The sequence below is a fragment of the Oncorhynchus keta genome, chromosome 1, assembly GCF_023373465.1.
Source record: "Oncorhynchus keta strain PuntledgeMale-10-30-2019 chromosome 1, Oket_V2, whole genome shotgun sequence".
NCBI lineage: Eukaryota > Metazoa > Chordata > Actinopteri > Salmoniformes > Salmonidae > Oncorhynchus > Oncorhynchus keta.
The window spans coordinates 3,729,149-3,747,434 of NC_068421.1; the positions used below are offsets into that span (position 1 = coordinate 3,729,149).

Below are 18,286 nucleotides of genomic sequence, written 5' to 3' on the forward strand. Positions count from 1 at the left end.
ACCTGGTTAGTCTGATCTACACTGCATACACACACACACACACCATTTTCATATACACTTTTCTCTGTGTGTGTGTCTGTATGAGAGAAACAGTTCATTGTTCATTATGGCTGGACATTGCCAGGGACCTCATGATACCATATCATCACGATACTTAGGTGACGATAAGATATGTCTTGAATTGCCAGGGACCTCATGATACCAAATCATCACGATACTTAGGTGACGATAAGATATGTCTTGAATTGCCTGGGACCTCATGATACCAAATCATCACGATACTTAGGTGATGATAAGATATGTCTTGAATTGCCAGGGACCTCATGATACCAAATCATCACGATACTTAGGTGACGATAAGATATGTCTTGAATTGCCTGGGACCTCATGATACCAAATCATCACGATACTTAGGTGATGATAAGATATGTCTTGAATTGCCTGGGACCTCATGATACCAAATCATCACGATACTTAGGTGATGATAAGATATGTCTTGAATTGCCAGGGACCTCATGATACCATATCATCACGATACTTAGGTGACGATAAGATATGTCTTGAATTGCCAGGGACCTCATGATACCAAATCATCACGATACTTAGGTGATGATAAGATATTGTAACGCCAGGGTAGTGGGTTCGATTCCCGGGACCACCCATACGTAGAATGTATGCACACATGACTGTAAGTCGCTTTGGATAAAAGCGTCCGCTAAATGGCATATATTATATTATATTATTATATGTCTTGAATTGCCAGGGACCTCATGATACCATACCATCATGATATTTAGGTGACGATAAGATATGTCTTGAATTGCCAGGGACCTCATGATACCATACCATCATGATATTTAGGTGACGATAAGATATGTCTTGAATTGCCAGGGACCTCATGATACCATATCATCACGATACTTAGGTGACAATAAGATATGTCTTGAATGGCCAGGGACCTCATGATACCATATCATCACGATATTTAGGTGACGATAAGATATATGTTTTGCAATTCTACACTGCAATTGTATTGCTCACCATACGTCTGCTGCAGAGAGATGAGAGAGAGCATGAGAAAAGAAGTTCTGATCAGTCAATGGATATAAAAGTGCTGAGAACAAGCTATAGGATGAAAAATAAAGCCGTTTTGGGGCACGTAGCATTTTTTTATAATATTTTTTACAAATCGATACTTGGGAGTCAAATATCTTCCAAAATAATATTGCCATATGTGATAATCCCCCCCCATCACTATTGTTCATACCTTCTATGACTTGCTAACTCTGACCAATCAAAGGGGAGTATTTTTACCACCCTAGAGTTCAGGGCTCAGTCTCACCTTTTGACCTCTCCTTCACAACTGTCTGACGGCCCTGTTGGTATACCAATACTCCTGGCCTCTTCCCTCCTTCTTTTCTCCGGGTAATCACTCATCTAACATGTTGGAGGGGTCCGAGTGTTGGACTGTGCTCTCTGGTCAGGTAAAGAGTAAGCCGTCGTGTGTGTGTTGCTTGAAGCAGCGTTCTAATCAGGGCCAGGCTGTAGCCTGATTCCGAGGTCATGGGGTCAGTCTGAGCTCTAAGCTGCAGGCCGGAAAGCAATAGTCTCTCCAAAGATGGTGGATAAACGAAGATGTCACAGTTCCGGTCTGCTTAATGGGTGGCTCTCGCATAGGCAGCAATGCATTAGCAGCTGGGTCTGGTCTGCTTAGTTCATTGACTGTTTGTGAACCAGAAGAAGGAGTGAGTGTATCTCTTCCATCTCATTCTTTCTCTCGGCTCTTAACTCATACAGACAAAGCCTTGCACGCTCTTTCTCCTCTTTCTACAGAGGTGTTTTTTTTTATTTCAGTTGACTTCTGGGGGCTTAAGGATATTCTACCTCTGTCTGTATGGGTTTCTCATGGGGGTAGTTGTACCAGGTGGGCGGGTATTGATGGGGGCTGATCTGGAGATATGGGTTTGTGGTCTTCCCCTGGTTACCATAGTGTGTGTGTGTGTGTGTGTATTCTCATGCTATAAATAGGGAGTGGAATGGTACAGACGTGGGAATTCTGTCCTCTCCGGAAAAACAAACCTCTTTCTTTCTCTCTTTATTTCTTTCTTTCTTTCTCCCCCATCCCTGTAGGAGCGTTTCATTCACTGAAATTAAAGATCCCTGAAATTTCACATAAACACAAAAAAACGTGAAACCTAGCAACGGAACGTCCGAGGCAGTGGCTAATGGAAACCTAGCAACGGAACGTCCGAGGCAGTGGCTAATGGAAACCTAGCAACGGAACGTCCGAGGCAGTGGCTAATGGAAACCTAGCAACGGAACGTCCGAGGCAGTGGCTAATGGAAACCTAGCAACGGACCGTCCGAGGCAGTGGCTAATGGAAACCTAGCAACGGACCGTCCGAGGCAGTGGCTAATGGAAACCTAGCAACGGACCGTCCGAGGCAGTGGCTAATGGAAACCTAGCAACGGACCGTCCGAGGCAGTGGCTAATGGAAACCTAGCAACGGACCGTCCGAGGAAACCTAGCAACGGACCGTCCGGAGTAGTGGCTACAGAACAGAACAGTGTTAAGAAATCTCTCTCTAATTTAATTAAATTCATTGGGGTTTCATTGGCATGGGAAACACATTGCCAAAGCAAGTGAAATAAACAAATCTCTTTCTCAGGAAAAGATCCATTATTTGAGTCTGTGGAATATGTGTTTTACTGGGCTAGTTATGTATGGATCTGCTTTCCTGGGAGTATCTGCTATCTGAGGCTGTGTGTGTTGTGTGTGTTGTGTGTGTGTACAAAGCAAACTTTTCTTTTATTTCTCTTATTTATTTTGTCTTGGAGGAGGGATACTGGGGGAGTGTTTTCAGGTCCTTTGATTGGTTGGAGGAAATCTCAACATCTTTGGTTACACACGCAAGCACGCAATACCACACTCTTGTCTGCTGCAGGGTTAATGATGTACCGTAAAACTTTTAATTTAACGCGGCCTCTCAAATAGTTGCCTGTCCCTTTTAATAGCCGGGCAACGGCACACATTTCAGCAAATGAAACACCTGTTTCAAATAAACAGCTGGTCTAAATTAATTGTTTACGAGGTTACTGTGAATTACCATGAATTGTTTACTAGGTTACCGTGAATTACCATGAATTACCATGAATTGCCGCGAATTGCCGTGAATTACCATGAATTACCGCCAATTACCGTGAATGACCATGAATTACCGTGAATTACTGTGAATTACCATGAATTACCGTGAATTACCATGAATTACCATGAATTGTTTACTAGGTTACCGTGAATTACCATGAATTACCGTGAATTACCGTGGATTACCGTGGATTACCGTGAATTACCATGAATTACCGTGAATTACCATGAATTACCGTGAATTACCATGAATTACCATGAATTCCCATGAATTGTTTACTAGGTTACCGTGAATTACCATGAATTACCGTGAATTGCCATGAATGACCGTGAATTGCCATGAATTACCGTGAATTGCCATGAATTACCATGAATTACCGTGAATTACCGTGAATTCCCATGAATTGTTTACTAGGTTACCGTGAATTACCATGAATGACCGTGAATTGCCGTGAATTACCATGAATTACCATGAATTGTTTACTAGGTTACCGTGAATTACCATGAATTACCGTGAATTACCGTGGATTACCGTGGATTACCGTGAATTACCATGAATTACCGTGAATTACCATGAATTACCGTGAATTACCATGAATTACCATGAATTATTTACTAGGTTTAATGTTTGATTTGTTACATTTAAATCATTCAGTAATGCCTGAAATTATGCCAATCATCCGTTTTTTATTGCTTCTTCAGTGTTCAGTGATTTAAGCAAGTAAAAACCTGGGCTCTTAATTTAAGTTTTATTGTCATTAGTGATGTCATTCATGGTGAGATTTAGAGGTTGTCAAATGAATAGGTGATAGAGCAGATGTGTGTGTGTGTGTGTGTGTGTGTGTGTGTGTGTGTGTGTGTGTGTGTGTGTGTGTGTGTGTGTGTGTGTGTGTGTGTGTGTGTGTGTGAGAAATAGAAACATGGTGAAATAGAGACAGGGTGTTGATGTATGTTCTCTAGGACTACAAATCAACTGTGTTTATGAGATCAGGCTACGTACCTATGGGGTAAAAAAAGAAATCTCTCTCTAATTTAATTAAATTCATTGGGGTTTCATTGGCATGGGAAACACATTGCCAAAGCAAGTAAAATAAACAAATATTTTTCTCTGGAAAACATCCATTATTTGAGTCTGTGGAATATGTGTTTTACTGGGCTAGTTATATATGGATCTGCTTTCCTGGGAGTATCTGCTATCTGGGGGTGTGTGTGTTTGATTTCAATAGAGACAGGGTGTTGATGTGTGTTCTCTAGGACTACAAATCAACTGTGTTTGAGATCAGGCTACATACCTATGGGGTAAAAACATCTGTCTCTCTTTCTGTCCCTATCTCTGTACTCTCTCTCTCTCGCCTGTCCATCGATCTATCTATATATTCATATTCAAGGGCTTTATTGACATGGGAAACGTGTTAACATTGCCAAAGCAAATGAAGTAGATGATAATAAACAAAAGAGAAAAAAAAACTATAAAAATGAACAGTAAACGTTACACTCACAGAAGTTCCAAAATAATAAAGACATTTGAAATGTCATATTATGTGTGTATATGCGGTGTTGTAACGATGTTTTGTAATGTCTTTATTATTTTGGAACTGTTGGGAGTGTAGTGTTTACTGTTCATTTTTATTGTTTTTATTTCACTTTTGTATAGTTGCTACTTCACTTGCTTTGGCAATGTTAACATCTGTTTTCCATGCCAATAAAGTCCCTTGAATTGACAGAGAGAATGTCTTTACCCCATAGCTATGTATCCTGATCTCATAAACACAGTTGATTTTGTATTTCAACTTTTTGTTTTCATTCTCACCTTATTTTTTACCCATTTCTTCTTCTGCCCCTCCTTTCTCCCCCTCGTCTTCCTCTTCCTCTGGTTGGCCAGTGAACTAAATTCCTTCAGGTTAGTAATAGCAGGGCCTGATAACAGGAATACTCTGATAGAAATGCACTTTCCGCATGGGTAGGCATAGACATCCATTCACCACCTTAGAGCTCCTTCCATCGGGTCAGATGAACGTAAATACCATGCCATTGGGCAGACCTTTTATTTTCACCAGGAAAAGGCAGCAACAATCAATACATGACACAATTAAAACATACAAAAATACAACAACATGATCCAGCCTAACGTAAATACCATGCCATTGGGCAGACCTTTTATTTTCACCAGGAAAAGGCAGCAACAATCAATACATGACACAATTAAAACATACAAAAATACAACAACATGATCCAGCCTGAAAAAAGAACATTACATTCATTCAGTGGCACTAGCATATCTAGATGAAGCACGTTGTAGACTATTCCATTCTCCTGGTGCACAAGAAGAGAAGGCAGTCTTGCCTAATACTGTGAATGTCCTGGGGACTTTAAGTAGCAACCACCTAACCGACAGGGTATGGTAACTGCTGGTGGTGAAGGAGACCAGACTACAGAGGTAAAGTGGGAGTTGGACAGCTAAAGCACCACCTTAAAACCTGTTTGGGATAGGGGGCAGCATTTTTACCTACGGATGAAAGCATGCACGGAGTAAACTGCATGCTACTCAGGCCCAGAAGCTAATATATGCATATTATTAGTCAATTTAGTCAATTTGGATAGAAAACACTCTGAAGTTTCTAAAACTGTTTGAATGATGTATGTGAGTATAACAGAACTTATATGGCAGACAAAAACCGTGAGAAAAATCCAACCAGGAAGTGGGAAATCTGAGGTTTGTAGTTTTTCAACTCATTGCCTTTCCAAGATAGTGTAAATGGGGTCATATTGCACTTCCTAAGGCTTCCACTAGATGTCAACAGTCTTTAGAACCTTGTTTCAGGCTTCTACTGTGAAGGGGGAGTGAATAAGAGCTGTTTGACTAAGGGGTCTGGCAGAAGCGATGAGCTAAATCATGCCCGCGGCCGTGAGAGCGAGCTCTGTTCCTCTTCATTTCTAAAGACAAAGGAATTGTCCGGTTGGAATATTATTGAAGATTTATGATAAAAACATCCTAAAGATTGATTCTATACATCGTTAGACATGTTTCTACGAACTGTAATATAACTTTTTGGACTTTTTGCCTGAACTTGGATTTGTGAACGAAACACGCAAACAAAAAAGAGGTATTTGGACATAAATGATGGACATAATCGAACAAATCAAACATTTATTGTGGAACTGGGATTCATGGGAGTGCATTCTGATGAAGATCATCAGAGGTAAGTGAATATTTATAACGCTATTTCTGACTTTTACTGACTCCACAACATGGTGGGTATCTGTATGGCTTGTTTTTGTGTCTGAGCGCTGTACTCAGATTATTGCATGGTGTGCTTTTTCCGTAAAGCTTTTTTAAAAAGACATTGCGGTTGCATTAAGGAGTAGTATATCATTAATTCTGTGCATAACACTTGTATCTTTTATCAAAGTTTATTATGAGTATTCCTGTAAATTGTTGTGGCTCTCTGCAAATTCGCCAGATGTTTTCGAGGCACAACATTACTGAACATAACGTGCCAATGTAAACTGAGATTTGTGGATATAAATATGAACTTTATCGAACAAAACATACATATATTGTGTAACATGAAGTCCTATGAGTGTCATCTGATGAAGATCATCAAAGGTTAGTGATTCATTTTTATCTCTTTCTGCTTTTTGTGACTCCTCTTTGAAAATGGCTGCATGTTTTTTTGTGACTTGGCTCTGACCTAACATAATAATTTGGTGTGCTTTCGCTGTTAAGCATTTTTGAAATCGAACACGAGGGGTAGATTAACAAGAAGTTAAGCTTTAATTTGGTGTATTGCACTTGTATGAAAGTTAAATATTTCCCAAAAATGTTTTTGAATTTCGCGGTCTGCCTTTTCAGGGGATGTTGTTGAGGGCGGAACCCCTAGCCTTAAGATGAAGGGTATTGTGTGTTTGATCAGAATATTTGGCATAGCTTTTGCTTGGGAATGTGGCTGCTGGAATGTTACTAAAGCTCGGGATGAAGGGGATGAGGTGTGTGTGGCAATACCACATGTCTTTTAGTTCTCCTTCCCTGCTCTCTCTCTCGCTCTCGCGCCCTCTCTCTCACTCATATGCAGTGTTACATTCCTCTCACCAGGCTGCCCACTCGTCTGCTGCATTTATTCATTTAGTAATTAAGAAGGGCGATGGAGACAATGACACAGAGCGAGTTCTAGGTCATTGAAAAAGTAATACAAATGTAATTTGTCATGTTTTATCTCAGGTCTCAATGTGGTTCAACCTTTCCGATGGTTCAGTGTTTCTCTGATCTCAACGTGTTCCGACCTTTCAGATGGTTCAGTGTTTCTCTGATCTCAACGTGTTCCGACCTTTCAGATGGTTCAGTGTTTCTCTGATCTCAACGTGTTCCGACCTTTCAGATGGTTCAGTGTTTCTCTGATCTCAACGTGTTCCGACCTTTCAGATGGTTCAGTGTTTCTCTGATCTCAACGTGTTCCGACCTTTCAGATGGTTCAGTGTTTCTCTGATCTCAACGTGTTCCCACCTTTCCGATGGTTCAGTGTTTCTCTGATCTCAACGTGTTCCGACCTTTCAGATGGTTCAGTGTTTCTCTGATCTCAACGTGTTCCGACCTTTCAGATGGTTCAGTGTTTCTCTGATCTCAACGTGTTCCGACCTTTCAGATGGTTCAGTGTTTCTCTGATCTCAACGTGTTCCGACCTTTCAGATGGTTCAGTGTTTCTCTGATCTCAACGTGTTCCGACCTTTCAGATGGTTCAGTGTTTCTCTGATCTCAACGTGTTCCGACCTTTCAGATGGTTCAGTGTTTCTCTGATCTCAACGTGTTCCGACCTTTCAGATGGTTCAGTGTTTCTCTGATCTCAACGTGTTCCGACCTTTCAGATGGTTCAGTGTTTCTCTGATCTCAACGTGTTCCGACCTTTCCGATGGTTCAGTGTTTCTCTGATCTCAACGTGTTCCGACCTTTCAGATGGTTCAGTGTTTCTCTGATCTCAACGTGTTCCGACCTTTCAGATGGTTCAGTGTTTCTCTGATCTCAATGTGTTCCGACCTTTCAGATGGTTCAGTGTTTCTCTGATCTCAACGTGTTCCGACCTTTCAGATGGTTCAGTGTTTGTCTGATCTCAACGTGTTCCGACCTTTCCGATGGTTCAGTGTTTCTCTGATCTCAACGTGTTCCGACCTTTCAGATGGTTCAGTGTTTCTCTGATCTCAACGTGTTCCGACCTTTCAGATGGTTCAGTGTTTCTCTGATCTCAACGTGTTCCGACCTTTCAGATGGTTCAGTGTTTCTCTGATCTCAACGTGTTCGACCTTTCAGATGGTTCAGTGTTTCTCTGATCTCAACGTGTTCCGACCTTTCAGATGGTTCAGTGTTTCTCTGATCTCAACGTGTTCCGACCTTTCAGATGGTTCAGTGTTTCTCTGATCTCAACGTGTTCCGACCTTTCAGATGGTTCAGTGTTTCTCTGATCTCAACGTGTTCCGACCTTTCAGATGGTTCAGTGTTTCTCTGATCTCAACGTGTTCCGACCTTTCAGATGGTTCAGTGTTTCTCTGATCTCAACGTGTTCCGACCTTTCAGATGGTTCAGTGTTTCTCTGATCTCAACGTGTTCCGACCTTTCAGATGGTTCAGTGTTTCTCTGATCTCAACGTGTTCCGACCTTTCAGATGGTTCAGTGTTTCTCTGATCTCAACGTGTTCCGACCTTTCAGATGGTTCAGTGTTTCTCTGATCTCAACGTGTTCCGACCTTTCAGATGGTTCAGTGTTTCTCTGATCTCAACGTGTTCCGACCTTTCAGATGGTTCAGTGTTTCTCTGATCTCAACGTGTTCCGACCTTTCAGATGGTTCACATTGCTTCTTTGATGTTGGACTGGTTGTTCCTTAGTGGTGTTGTCGATCTGAAAGGTATAGTGGTATACAGACTAGGCCTTAACCTTATTAACCTTTCTGGGATATTCGGGACGGTAGCATCCCTCCCCGCCAACAGCCAGTGAAAGTGCAGGGCGCCAAATTCAAAACAACAAAAATCTCGTAATTAAAAGTCCTCAAGCATACAAGTATTTTACACCATTTTAAAGATAAAATTCTTGTTAATCCAGCCACAGTGTCTGATTTCAAAAAGGCTTTACAGCGAAAGCACCACAAACGATTGTTAGGTCACCACCAAGTCACAGAAAAACACAGCCATTTTTCCAGCCAAAGTGAGGAGTCACAAAAAGCAGAAATAAAAAATTAAATGAATCACTAACCTTTGATCTTCATCAGATGACACTCATAGGACTTCATGTTACACAATACATGTATGTTTTGTTCGATAATGTGCATATTTATATCCAAAAATCTCATTTTACATTGGCGTGTTATGTTCAGTAGTTTCAATACATGCAGTGGTTTTGCAGAGAGCCACATCAATTCACAGAAATACTCATAATAAACATTGATAAAAGATACAACTATTACACATGGAACTTTAGATAAACTTCTCCTTAATGCAACCGCTGTCAGATTTCAAAAAAACTTTACGGAAAAAGCACACCATGCAATAATCTGAGTACAGCTCTGAGACCAAAACAGCCATAGAGATATCTGCCATGTTGTGTAGTCAACATTAGTCAGAAATAGCATAAATATTCACTTACCTTTGATCTTCATCAGAATGCACTCCCAGGAATCCCAGTTCCACAATAAATGCTTGATTTGTTCGATCATTTATGTCCAAATACCTTCCTTTGTTAGGGCGTTTGGTAAACAAATCCAAGTCCAGCCAAAAGGTCGGACGAGAAGTCCAAAAAGTTATATTACAGGTCGTAGAAACATGTCAAAGATGTATAGAATCAATCTTTAGGATGTTTTTATCATAAATCTTCAATAATGTTCCAACCGTAGAATTCCTTTGTCTGTAGAAAAGCAATGGAACGCAAGCTAACTTTCACATGTGGAAGCCTTAGGAAGTGCAACATGACCAATATCCCACTATCTTCAATAGGGAATGAATTGAAAAACGACCAACCTCAGATTTCCCACTTCCTGGTTGGATTTTTTCTCAGGTTTTCGCCTGCCATATGAGTTCTGTTATACTCACAGACATCATTTAAACAGTTTCAGAAACTTCAGTGTTTTCTGTCCAAATATACAAATTATATGCATATTCTAGCTTTTATGGCTGAGTAGCAGGCAGTTTACTCTGGACACCTTATTCATTCAAGCTATTCAATACTGCCCCCCAGTCACCAAGAGGTTAATCACTCCCTCAATGTGTGTGTGCCACTGTGCCAGTACGCACATTTCTTAATGTCATACTAGCAGATACCCGTAGACTTCCAGTCATTGCGCTAACACTAGCTAGCATTGGCTCATAAAACTACCTCTAACGACTTTCATATGGGTCAGAGAGAAATAAAAATGGAATCCACAAGTTCATCTGACTCTGTAGCAGTAGATTAAGGGCCTCTTTAACCAAAATTCCCCAAAATCCTCCTGTGTTGGAGTGGCTGTGTGCTTAGGGTCGTTGTCCTGTTGGAAAGTGAAACTTCGCCCCTTTCATCTTTCCCTCAATCCTGACTTGTCTCCCAGTCCCTGTTGCTGAAAAACATCCCCACGGCATGATGCTGCCACCACCATGCTTCACCATAGGGATGGTGCCAGGTTTCCTCCAGATGTGACGCTTGGCATTCAGGCCAAACAGTTCAATCTTGGTTTCATCAGCAGAGAATCTTGTTTCTCATGGTCTGAGAGTCCTTTAGGTGCCTTTTGGCAAACTGCATGTGGGCTGTAATGTGCCTTTTACTGAGGAGTGGATTCCATCTGACCACTACCTTAAAGGCCTGATTGTTGGAGTGCTACAGAGATGGTTGTCCTTCTGGAAGGTTATCCCATCTCCACAGAGGAACTCTGGAACTCTGTCAGAGTGACCATCGGGTTCTTGGTCACCTCCCTGACCAAGGCCCTTCACACTCTATTGCTCAGTTTGTCCGGGTGGCCAGCTCTAGGAAGAGTCTTGGTGGTTCTAAACTTATTCCATTGAATAATGATGGAGGTCACTATGTTCTTTGGGACCTTCAATGCTGCCAAACCTTTTTAGTACCCTTCCCCAGATCTGTGCATCGACACTATCCTGTCTCGGAACTCTACGGACAATTCCTTTGACCTTATGGCCTGGTTTTTGCTCTGACATTCACTGTCAACTGTGTGACCTTATATAGACTGGTGTGTACCTTTCCAAATCATTACCACAGGTGGACTCCAATCAGGTTGTAGAAACAGGTCAAGGATGATCAACGGAAACAGGATGCACCTGAGCTCAATTTCGAGTCTCATAGCAAAGGGTCTGAGTACTTATGTAAATAAGGTATTTCTGTTTTTTTATTTGTAATACGTTTGCAAAAATGTCCAAACCTGTTTTCACTTTGTCATTATGTAGATTGACGAGTAACATTTATGTTATCATTATTATTATTATTATATTATGTTATTTAATCCACTTTAGAATAAGTCTGTAATGTAACAAAATGTGGAAAAAGTTAAGGGGTCTGAATACTTTCCGAATGCACTGTATGTACTCGCCTAAGATCTTATGTTTCTATACCACGTAATGTATGACTGTACGAAATAAAGATTACCCTATTTTTTTGTGCACATTAATGAATGTACACAGTGCTGTATTGGGGTTTATTCTCCAAAAAAATAGTTATTCTACAGAAGATTTTATATAAATACCAGAAATCCTATAGTATCCTTTTATTGTCCGATTTGATTTAGATTTGTTCATACAATACAAAACCTACACATACAAATGACAATATCAAACAAACATCAGCAACATCACACCTGCCCAGACCCACATGCTCACACCCCCAGTGCCCGCATCACTCTCCGCCACATGGCCTCAAACTGCGCCATTTTGTTTCTGCACCTATAATATCTTGTGCAACTTGTTATGGTATGTTGGTTGCTTGTACATTTGGTTTAAAGTGGCGTTGAGGATTGTGTCTTTTTGAAGTGTCCTGCCATAGGCATTACCAGTCCTATTCTTTCACTAGCAGTGATGCTGATGCTGGCTGTGAGATAAGTGAATAAAAGAAACAAAGACATATTTTTATTGCTGATTGTCTCAGGATCAAGAGATTAGTCACTTTTCGTCAATAAAATGAAGTATATTTGAAATGTTGGCGTACCGCTCCTTTAAATGGCAGTTATTTTTTTCTCCACATCTTCTAAACTAAATGATACTACAATCAAATGACTTTAAATCACTTTATTTAAGCGAAAAATGTACACTGAGTGTACAAAACATTAGGAACACCTGCTTTTTCCATGATAGACTGACCAGGTGTGAAAGCTATGATTGATTAGGAGCCAGGTGCACCGGTTTGAGTGAGTTAAGAACTGCAACGCTGCTGGGTTATTTACGCTCAACGGTTTCCGTGTGGACCTTTCTCTGACACACACACACAGTCTATTATACTGCAGTGACGTTTTTGGCAATATTTGACTGAATTCCATTGAGTTGTTTCTTAGGCAACCGTTGTCACATGGCAACCGACCGCCCAATGACATGATTGTAACAAGTGGCTGTGGAATTCTAGGAGGGGTGTGAGAACTGCCCCTCTTTCTCTCTGCCTCTGTGTTTTAATAACAATGAACCAGCGGTTGTTTGGGAGGGAGCCTCACTAATACAGTGACTCCTCTGTTCTCCCTGTGTACCTCTATCGCTCTTTCCTCTTCTTGTGCTCTCCTTTTGTCTTTGCCTCTATTTGCCATCTATCTCTCATCTGCTCTTCCACACACACACACACACACACACACCCACCCACACACACACACACACACACACACACACACACACACACACACACACACACACACACACACACACACACACACACACACACACACACACACACACACACACACACACACACACACACAGAGTCCAGGTGTGTGTTTACTCATGGATGCTCTATGGGCCAGAAAGATTTGGAGAGAGATAATCCAGGTGTCTCCTCATGCCTCTCTCCAGCCTCTCTCCACCTCACTCTAGCCTCTCTCCACCTCACTCCAGCCTCTCTCCAACCTCACTCCAGCCTCTCTCCAATCTCTCTCCAACCTCTCTCCAATCTCTCTCCAGCCTCACTCCAAACTCTCTCCAGCCTCTCTCCAACCTCTCTCCAGCCTCTCTCCAACCTCTCTCCAGCCTCTCTCCACCTCACTCCAGCCTCTCTCCACCTCTCTCCACCTCACTCCAGCCTCTCTCCAATCTCACTCCAGCCTCTCTCCAACCTCTCTCCAGCCTCTCTCCAACCTCTCTCCAACCTCTCTCCAGCCTCACTCCAAACTCTCTCCAGCCTCTCTCCAGCCTCTCTCCAACCTCTCTCCAACCTCTCTCCAGCCTCACTCCAAACTCTCTCCAGCCTCTCTCCAGCCTCTCTCCAGCCTCTCGCCAACCTCTCTCCAACCTCTCTCCAGCCTCACTCCAAACTCTCTCCAGCCTCTCTCCAACCTCTCTCCAGCCTCTCTCCAACCTCTCTCCAGCCTCACTCCAAACTCTCTCCAGTCTCACTCCAGCCTCTCTCCAGCCTCTCCTGTGTGTTTTCTACGTCCCTCCCTGCTGCTCTCCCCATATCGCCCGTCTCTCCACATCGCCCATCGCCCGTCTCCCCACACCGCCCGTCTCCCCACATCGCCCGTCTCCCCACATCGCCCGTCTCCCCACATCGCCCGTCTCCCCACATCGCCCGTCTCCCCCCACATCGCCCGTCTCCCCACATCGCCCGTCTCCCCACATCGCCCGTCTCTCCACACCGCCCGTCTCTCCACATCGCCCGTCTCCCCACACCGCCCGTCTCTCCACATCGCCCGTCTCCCCACATCGCCCGTCTCCCCACATCGCCCGTCTCTCCACATCGCCCGTCTCCCCACATCGCCCGTCTCCCCACATCGTCTCTCCACATCGCCCGTCTCCCACATCGTCTCTCCACACCGCCCGTCTCCCCACATCATCTCTCCACATTGCCCGTCTCCCCACATCGTCTCCCACATCGCCCGTCTCCCCACACGCCCGTCTCCCCACATCGTCTCCCCACATCGCCCATCGCCCGTCTCCCCACACGCCCGTCTCCCCACACGCCCATCGCCCGTCTCCCCACATCGTCTCCCCACACGCCCGTCTCCCCACATCGTCTCTCCACACCGCCCGTCTCCCCACATCGTCTCTCCACATTGCCCGTCTCCCCACATCGTCTCTCCACATCGCCCGTCTCCCCACATCGTCTCTCCACATCGCCCGTCTCCCCACATCGCCCGTCTCCCCACATCGCCCGTCTCCCCACATCGCCCGTCTCCCCACACGCCCGTCTCCCCACATCGCCCGTCTCCCCACATCGCCCGTCTCCCCACATCGCCCGTCTCCCCACATCGCCCGTCTCCCCACATCGCCCGTCTCCTCGCTTAAAAACCTCCACTTTGATCCCTTCTTTCCAGTTAATCCAGAATTCATTCTTTATATGGTCTGCCTTTGTTCTTCTGTACCGTTATGTCACTGCATGATTGTGTGTGTCACTGATTTCTTGTTATTCGCTGCTCAGCATTCTCAGAGTAAACCACAACCTTGAGACTCACTGGTGAATACCGGTTCTCGAAGTATTTACACACACACACACACACACACACACACACACACACACACACACACACACACACACACACACACACACACACACACACACACACACACACACACACACACACACACACACACACACACACACACACACACACACACACACACACACACATCCCTGCCACAGCTCCTCCCTCCCATCCCTGCCACAGCTCCTCCCTCCCATGTATCCCAGTCATCACGGTGCTCCTGTCTTTGGGAATGCTATCTCTTTTGATCCCTGCTTATTCTCAAATCCCAGCTTGCTGAGAGGGATATTAAATTCCTCTGTGACATTCTGTATGAAGTGTGTGTTGTGTCTTAGAATCTGGCATCACAAAGTGCCTTCAGTCAGTAAGGCCCTGGTTTAACCTCCTGTTAAAAGCTTTCCTCTTTCCTTCCTTGCCTCCCTCTTCTTACTGTCCATCTGTCTCTTTCTTATTCTGTCCTTTTGTCACCGGCTCTCTGCCTGGCTTTCTCTGTCGCTCATCCCTGTGTTTTTGATTTGGTAGTCTCAAAAAAGATCATTCCATCATAGGCACCTGTTATACATGATCCTATTAGCTGGCAGATTCTGACAAAGCAGAACTGTACAGAAGTTTCCTGGTTGTCATGGGAACAGAGCCCAGCAGGAGTTCTGGAATGTTGATTGGAATGTGGGCGTGTCCTCAGGACTCATAGCTGGCACACAGGAGCTGTCAATGACTCGCCACACTGGACAGATTACTGTTCCAGACTCAGCTCTGTCGGGGTTCTACCGTTCCAGACTCAGCTCTGTCGGGGTTCTAGTGTTCCAGACTCAGCTCTGTCAGGGTTTTACTGTTCCAGACTCAGCTCTGTCAGGGTTCTACTGTTGCAGACTCAGCTCTGTCAGGGTTCTACTGTTCTAGACTCATATCTGTTACAACTCTGGTCATAGGGTTTAGGCCTGGGGGATGAGGGATGAAGAAGCGAGGGACAAAAATAGAGAGGGAGAGACAGAGAGAGAGGTAGGCTCCAGTAGGCTTTGTTGTGGCTTTAGTAAAGCTGTGCAGTCAATGTAGACAATTAGTCAGCCTTCCAGGTTGGCATGCTTATAATACAGTAGCTAAGCTCTTTAACACTCTCTGCAGATCTAGTAGATATAGGGTATACACTGAGTTGACAAAACATTGGGAACACCTTCCTACATTTGAGTTACCAGCGCCTTTTGCCCTCAGAACAGCCTCAATTCGTTGGGCATGGACTCTACAAGGTGTTTGAAGATGTTTCATAGGGACACTGGCCCATGTTGACTCCAATGCTTCCCACAGTTGTGTCAAGTTGGCTGGATGTCCTTTGGGTGGTGGACCATTCTGTATACACACAGGAAACTGTTGAGTGTGGAAAACCCACAAGCGTTGCCATTCTTGACAGACTCAGACCGGTGCGCCTGACACCTACTACCACACCCCGTTCGAAGGAACTTAAATATTTTGTCTTGCCCATTGACCCACTGAATGACACACAATCCATGTCTCAAGACTTTAAAATCATTCATTAACCCGTCTCCTCCCCTTCATCTACACTGATTGAAGTGGATTTAACAGGTGACATGAATAAGGGGTCATAGCTTTCACCTGGTCATGGAAAGAGCAGGTGTTCATTTAGGCAATAAGGAGGTGTGGTTATATGGCCAATATACCACGGCTAAGGGCTGTTCGCGTTGCATCTTGCATAAGGAATGCCTGGACACAGCCGTGGTATATTGGTCATATACCACAAACCCCCGAGGTGCCTTATTGCTATTATAAACTGGTTACCAATGTAATTAGAGCAGTAAAAATTAATGCTTTGTCATAGCGGTGGTATATGGTCTGGCCGTCAATCAGCATTCAGGGCTCGAACCACCCAGTTTATCATTGGTTTTGTAAACTCAGTGTATATAGCGTAGAAGGAAGCCGATATCAGGAATGAAAAGTTGTCATTTCTCTGACAGATTGGGACTCTCAGGTCTTCAGAGAGAAGGAGAAGATGGCGTCAGAGGAAGAGAGAAAACACACCCACTTAATTCCCTCTAAATTCCATGTTATTGGTACATTTCCTAAAAATAGCCTTGTGTTTTTCATAAGGGGGAGGGAGGGAATAAGGGCAGAACTGAGAGAGATAGGAGGAATTTCCGGACTGGATTTGGGGTTAAGTTAACAGAGAGATTGGCCTTCATAGCTGATGGGTATCTCTGCTACCCACTGCATCGTGGGATAGGCCTCTGGGGTCTGGGAAGTTGCTCCTAGACAATGTTCTCAAGTCAGTTTGGCGGTGTTCATGCTAATAGGTAGGGTTACACTCTGGGAGGTTCAACTGATCCTAGATCTGTGCCTCAGGCTAACTTCTACCTGAAGCAGGAGGGGGAGTGTAATACAATCTACAATCCGACTGTAATAAGTACATCTATATTAAATCAGTGATTCGGCTGTCATCTGATCGTTGCGTTCTGATGTGATGCCATGTATATGGGTTCCCCCCCTATGTTTAGATTAGGACTCAATGGCTGGTTCTGGGTCTGTTCCCAGAAGAAGAAGAACTAAATGAGAGCTAGCTGTGCGTGTAGCTTCTTCTCTCTCATGTCACACTTTAAAGGTACTTCCCAACATATCATGTCTCCTGGTGATCTTCCCTCCCGTGCTTCTGTCTGTGCTGCTGTGTCTCTTCCTCGTAATGAATGCTCACGAGTGTGTGAACTTGTGTTCCCGGCGAGGCTCGCTCCACACAGTCTCACTCAAAATAAGCACTTTTCTCCACTCTACCTCTCCTGTCAGCGACAAAGAGTCCTTTCACTGCAGAGGAAGCACACGCGCGCTCGGGCGGACACACACACACACACACACACACACACACACACACACACACACACACACACACACACACACACACACACACACACAGAAGGCTGTATCTAGGGAGTGGAGGGATATAGTTACCTGTTATTTCTGAGTTAGCCCTTAACAGAGCATTCTTCGTAATATGTGTCTCGTTAAGTGTCTATCTTGTCATTTCAGACCCCTCCCCATTGTGATGTTTGACTCCTTTAATGTGATGTCATACCCCTCCCTATTGTGATGTCAGACGCCCTCATTATGACGCCTCTCATTGTGATGTCAGATTAACAGAACAAAGACTGTGGGATTAAACAAGGATTCCATCAATTAGGGCCGTTCAGAAAGCTGATCTAACTCAGTAGATATTTTGTCATATCCGTCATGATTTATGTGTTCTAACAGGCACACAATGTCCTTACTAATATCCAATTTGGATATATTTGGCTGTTTTCGCTGCATAATATTTAGAAGTTGTCCTTTTTGGGTTTAGCATTTTTTTGCAAAATGGTAACAGGGCTCCAATGAGTGGTTCTGGAACTGAGTTCTAAATCCTCGTAACCCGAGCTGATATTAAATATTAGCTATATTACTGTGCAACGCAGACATTCTATTTTTTCCCAAGATTGCTAAACAATTTCTACGTTGATGTAGTGCCCATCGGT

The 18,286-nt window shown here is 43.8% G+C and overlaps 1 protein-coding gene and 1 long non-coding RNA gene across 2 annotated transcripts in view; one reads left to right on the forward strand and one right to left on the reverse strand.

The window, feature by feature from the left end:
• Window positions 1-18,286, forward strand: part of LOC118374856 (rho guanine nucleotide exchange factor 17-like) — a 130,925-nt gene that overhangs the window by 44,575 nt on the left and 68,064 nt on the right. The gene's annotated exons all lie outside the window — the stretch shown is intronic.
• Window positions 7,874-8,597, reverse strand: LOC127906790 (uncharacterized). Its single transcript, XR_008062855.1, has 3 exons — window positions 8,437-8,597; window positions 8,306-8,393; window positions 7,874-8,041 (listed from the first exon to the last, which is right to left on the reverse strand). It is a non-coding gene; the product is annotated as an uncharacterized LOC127906790 (long non-coding RNA).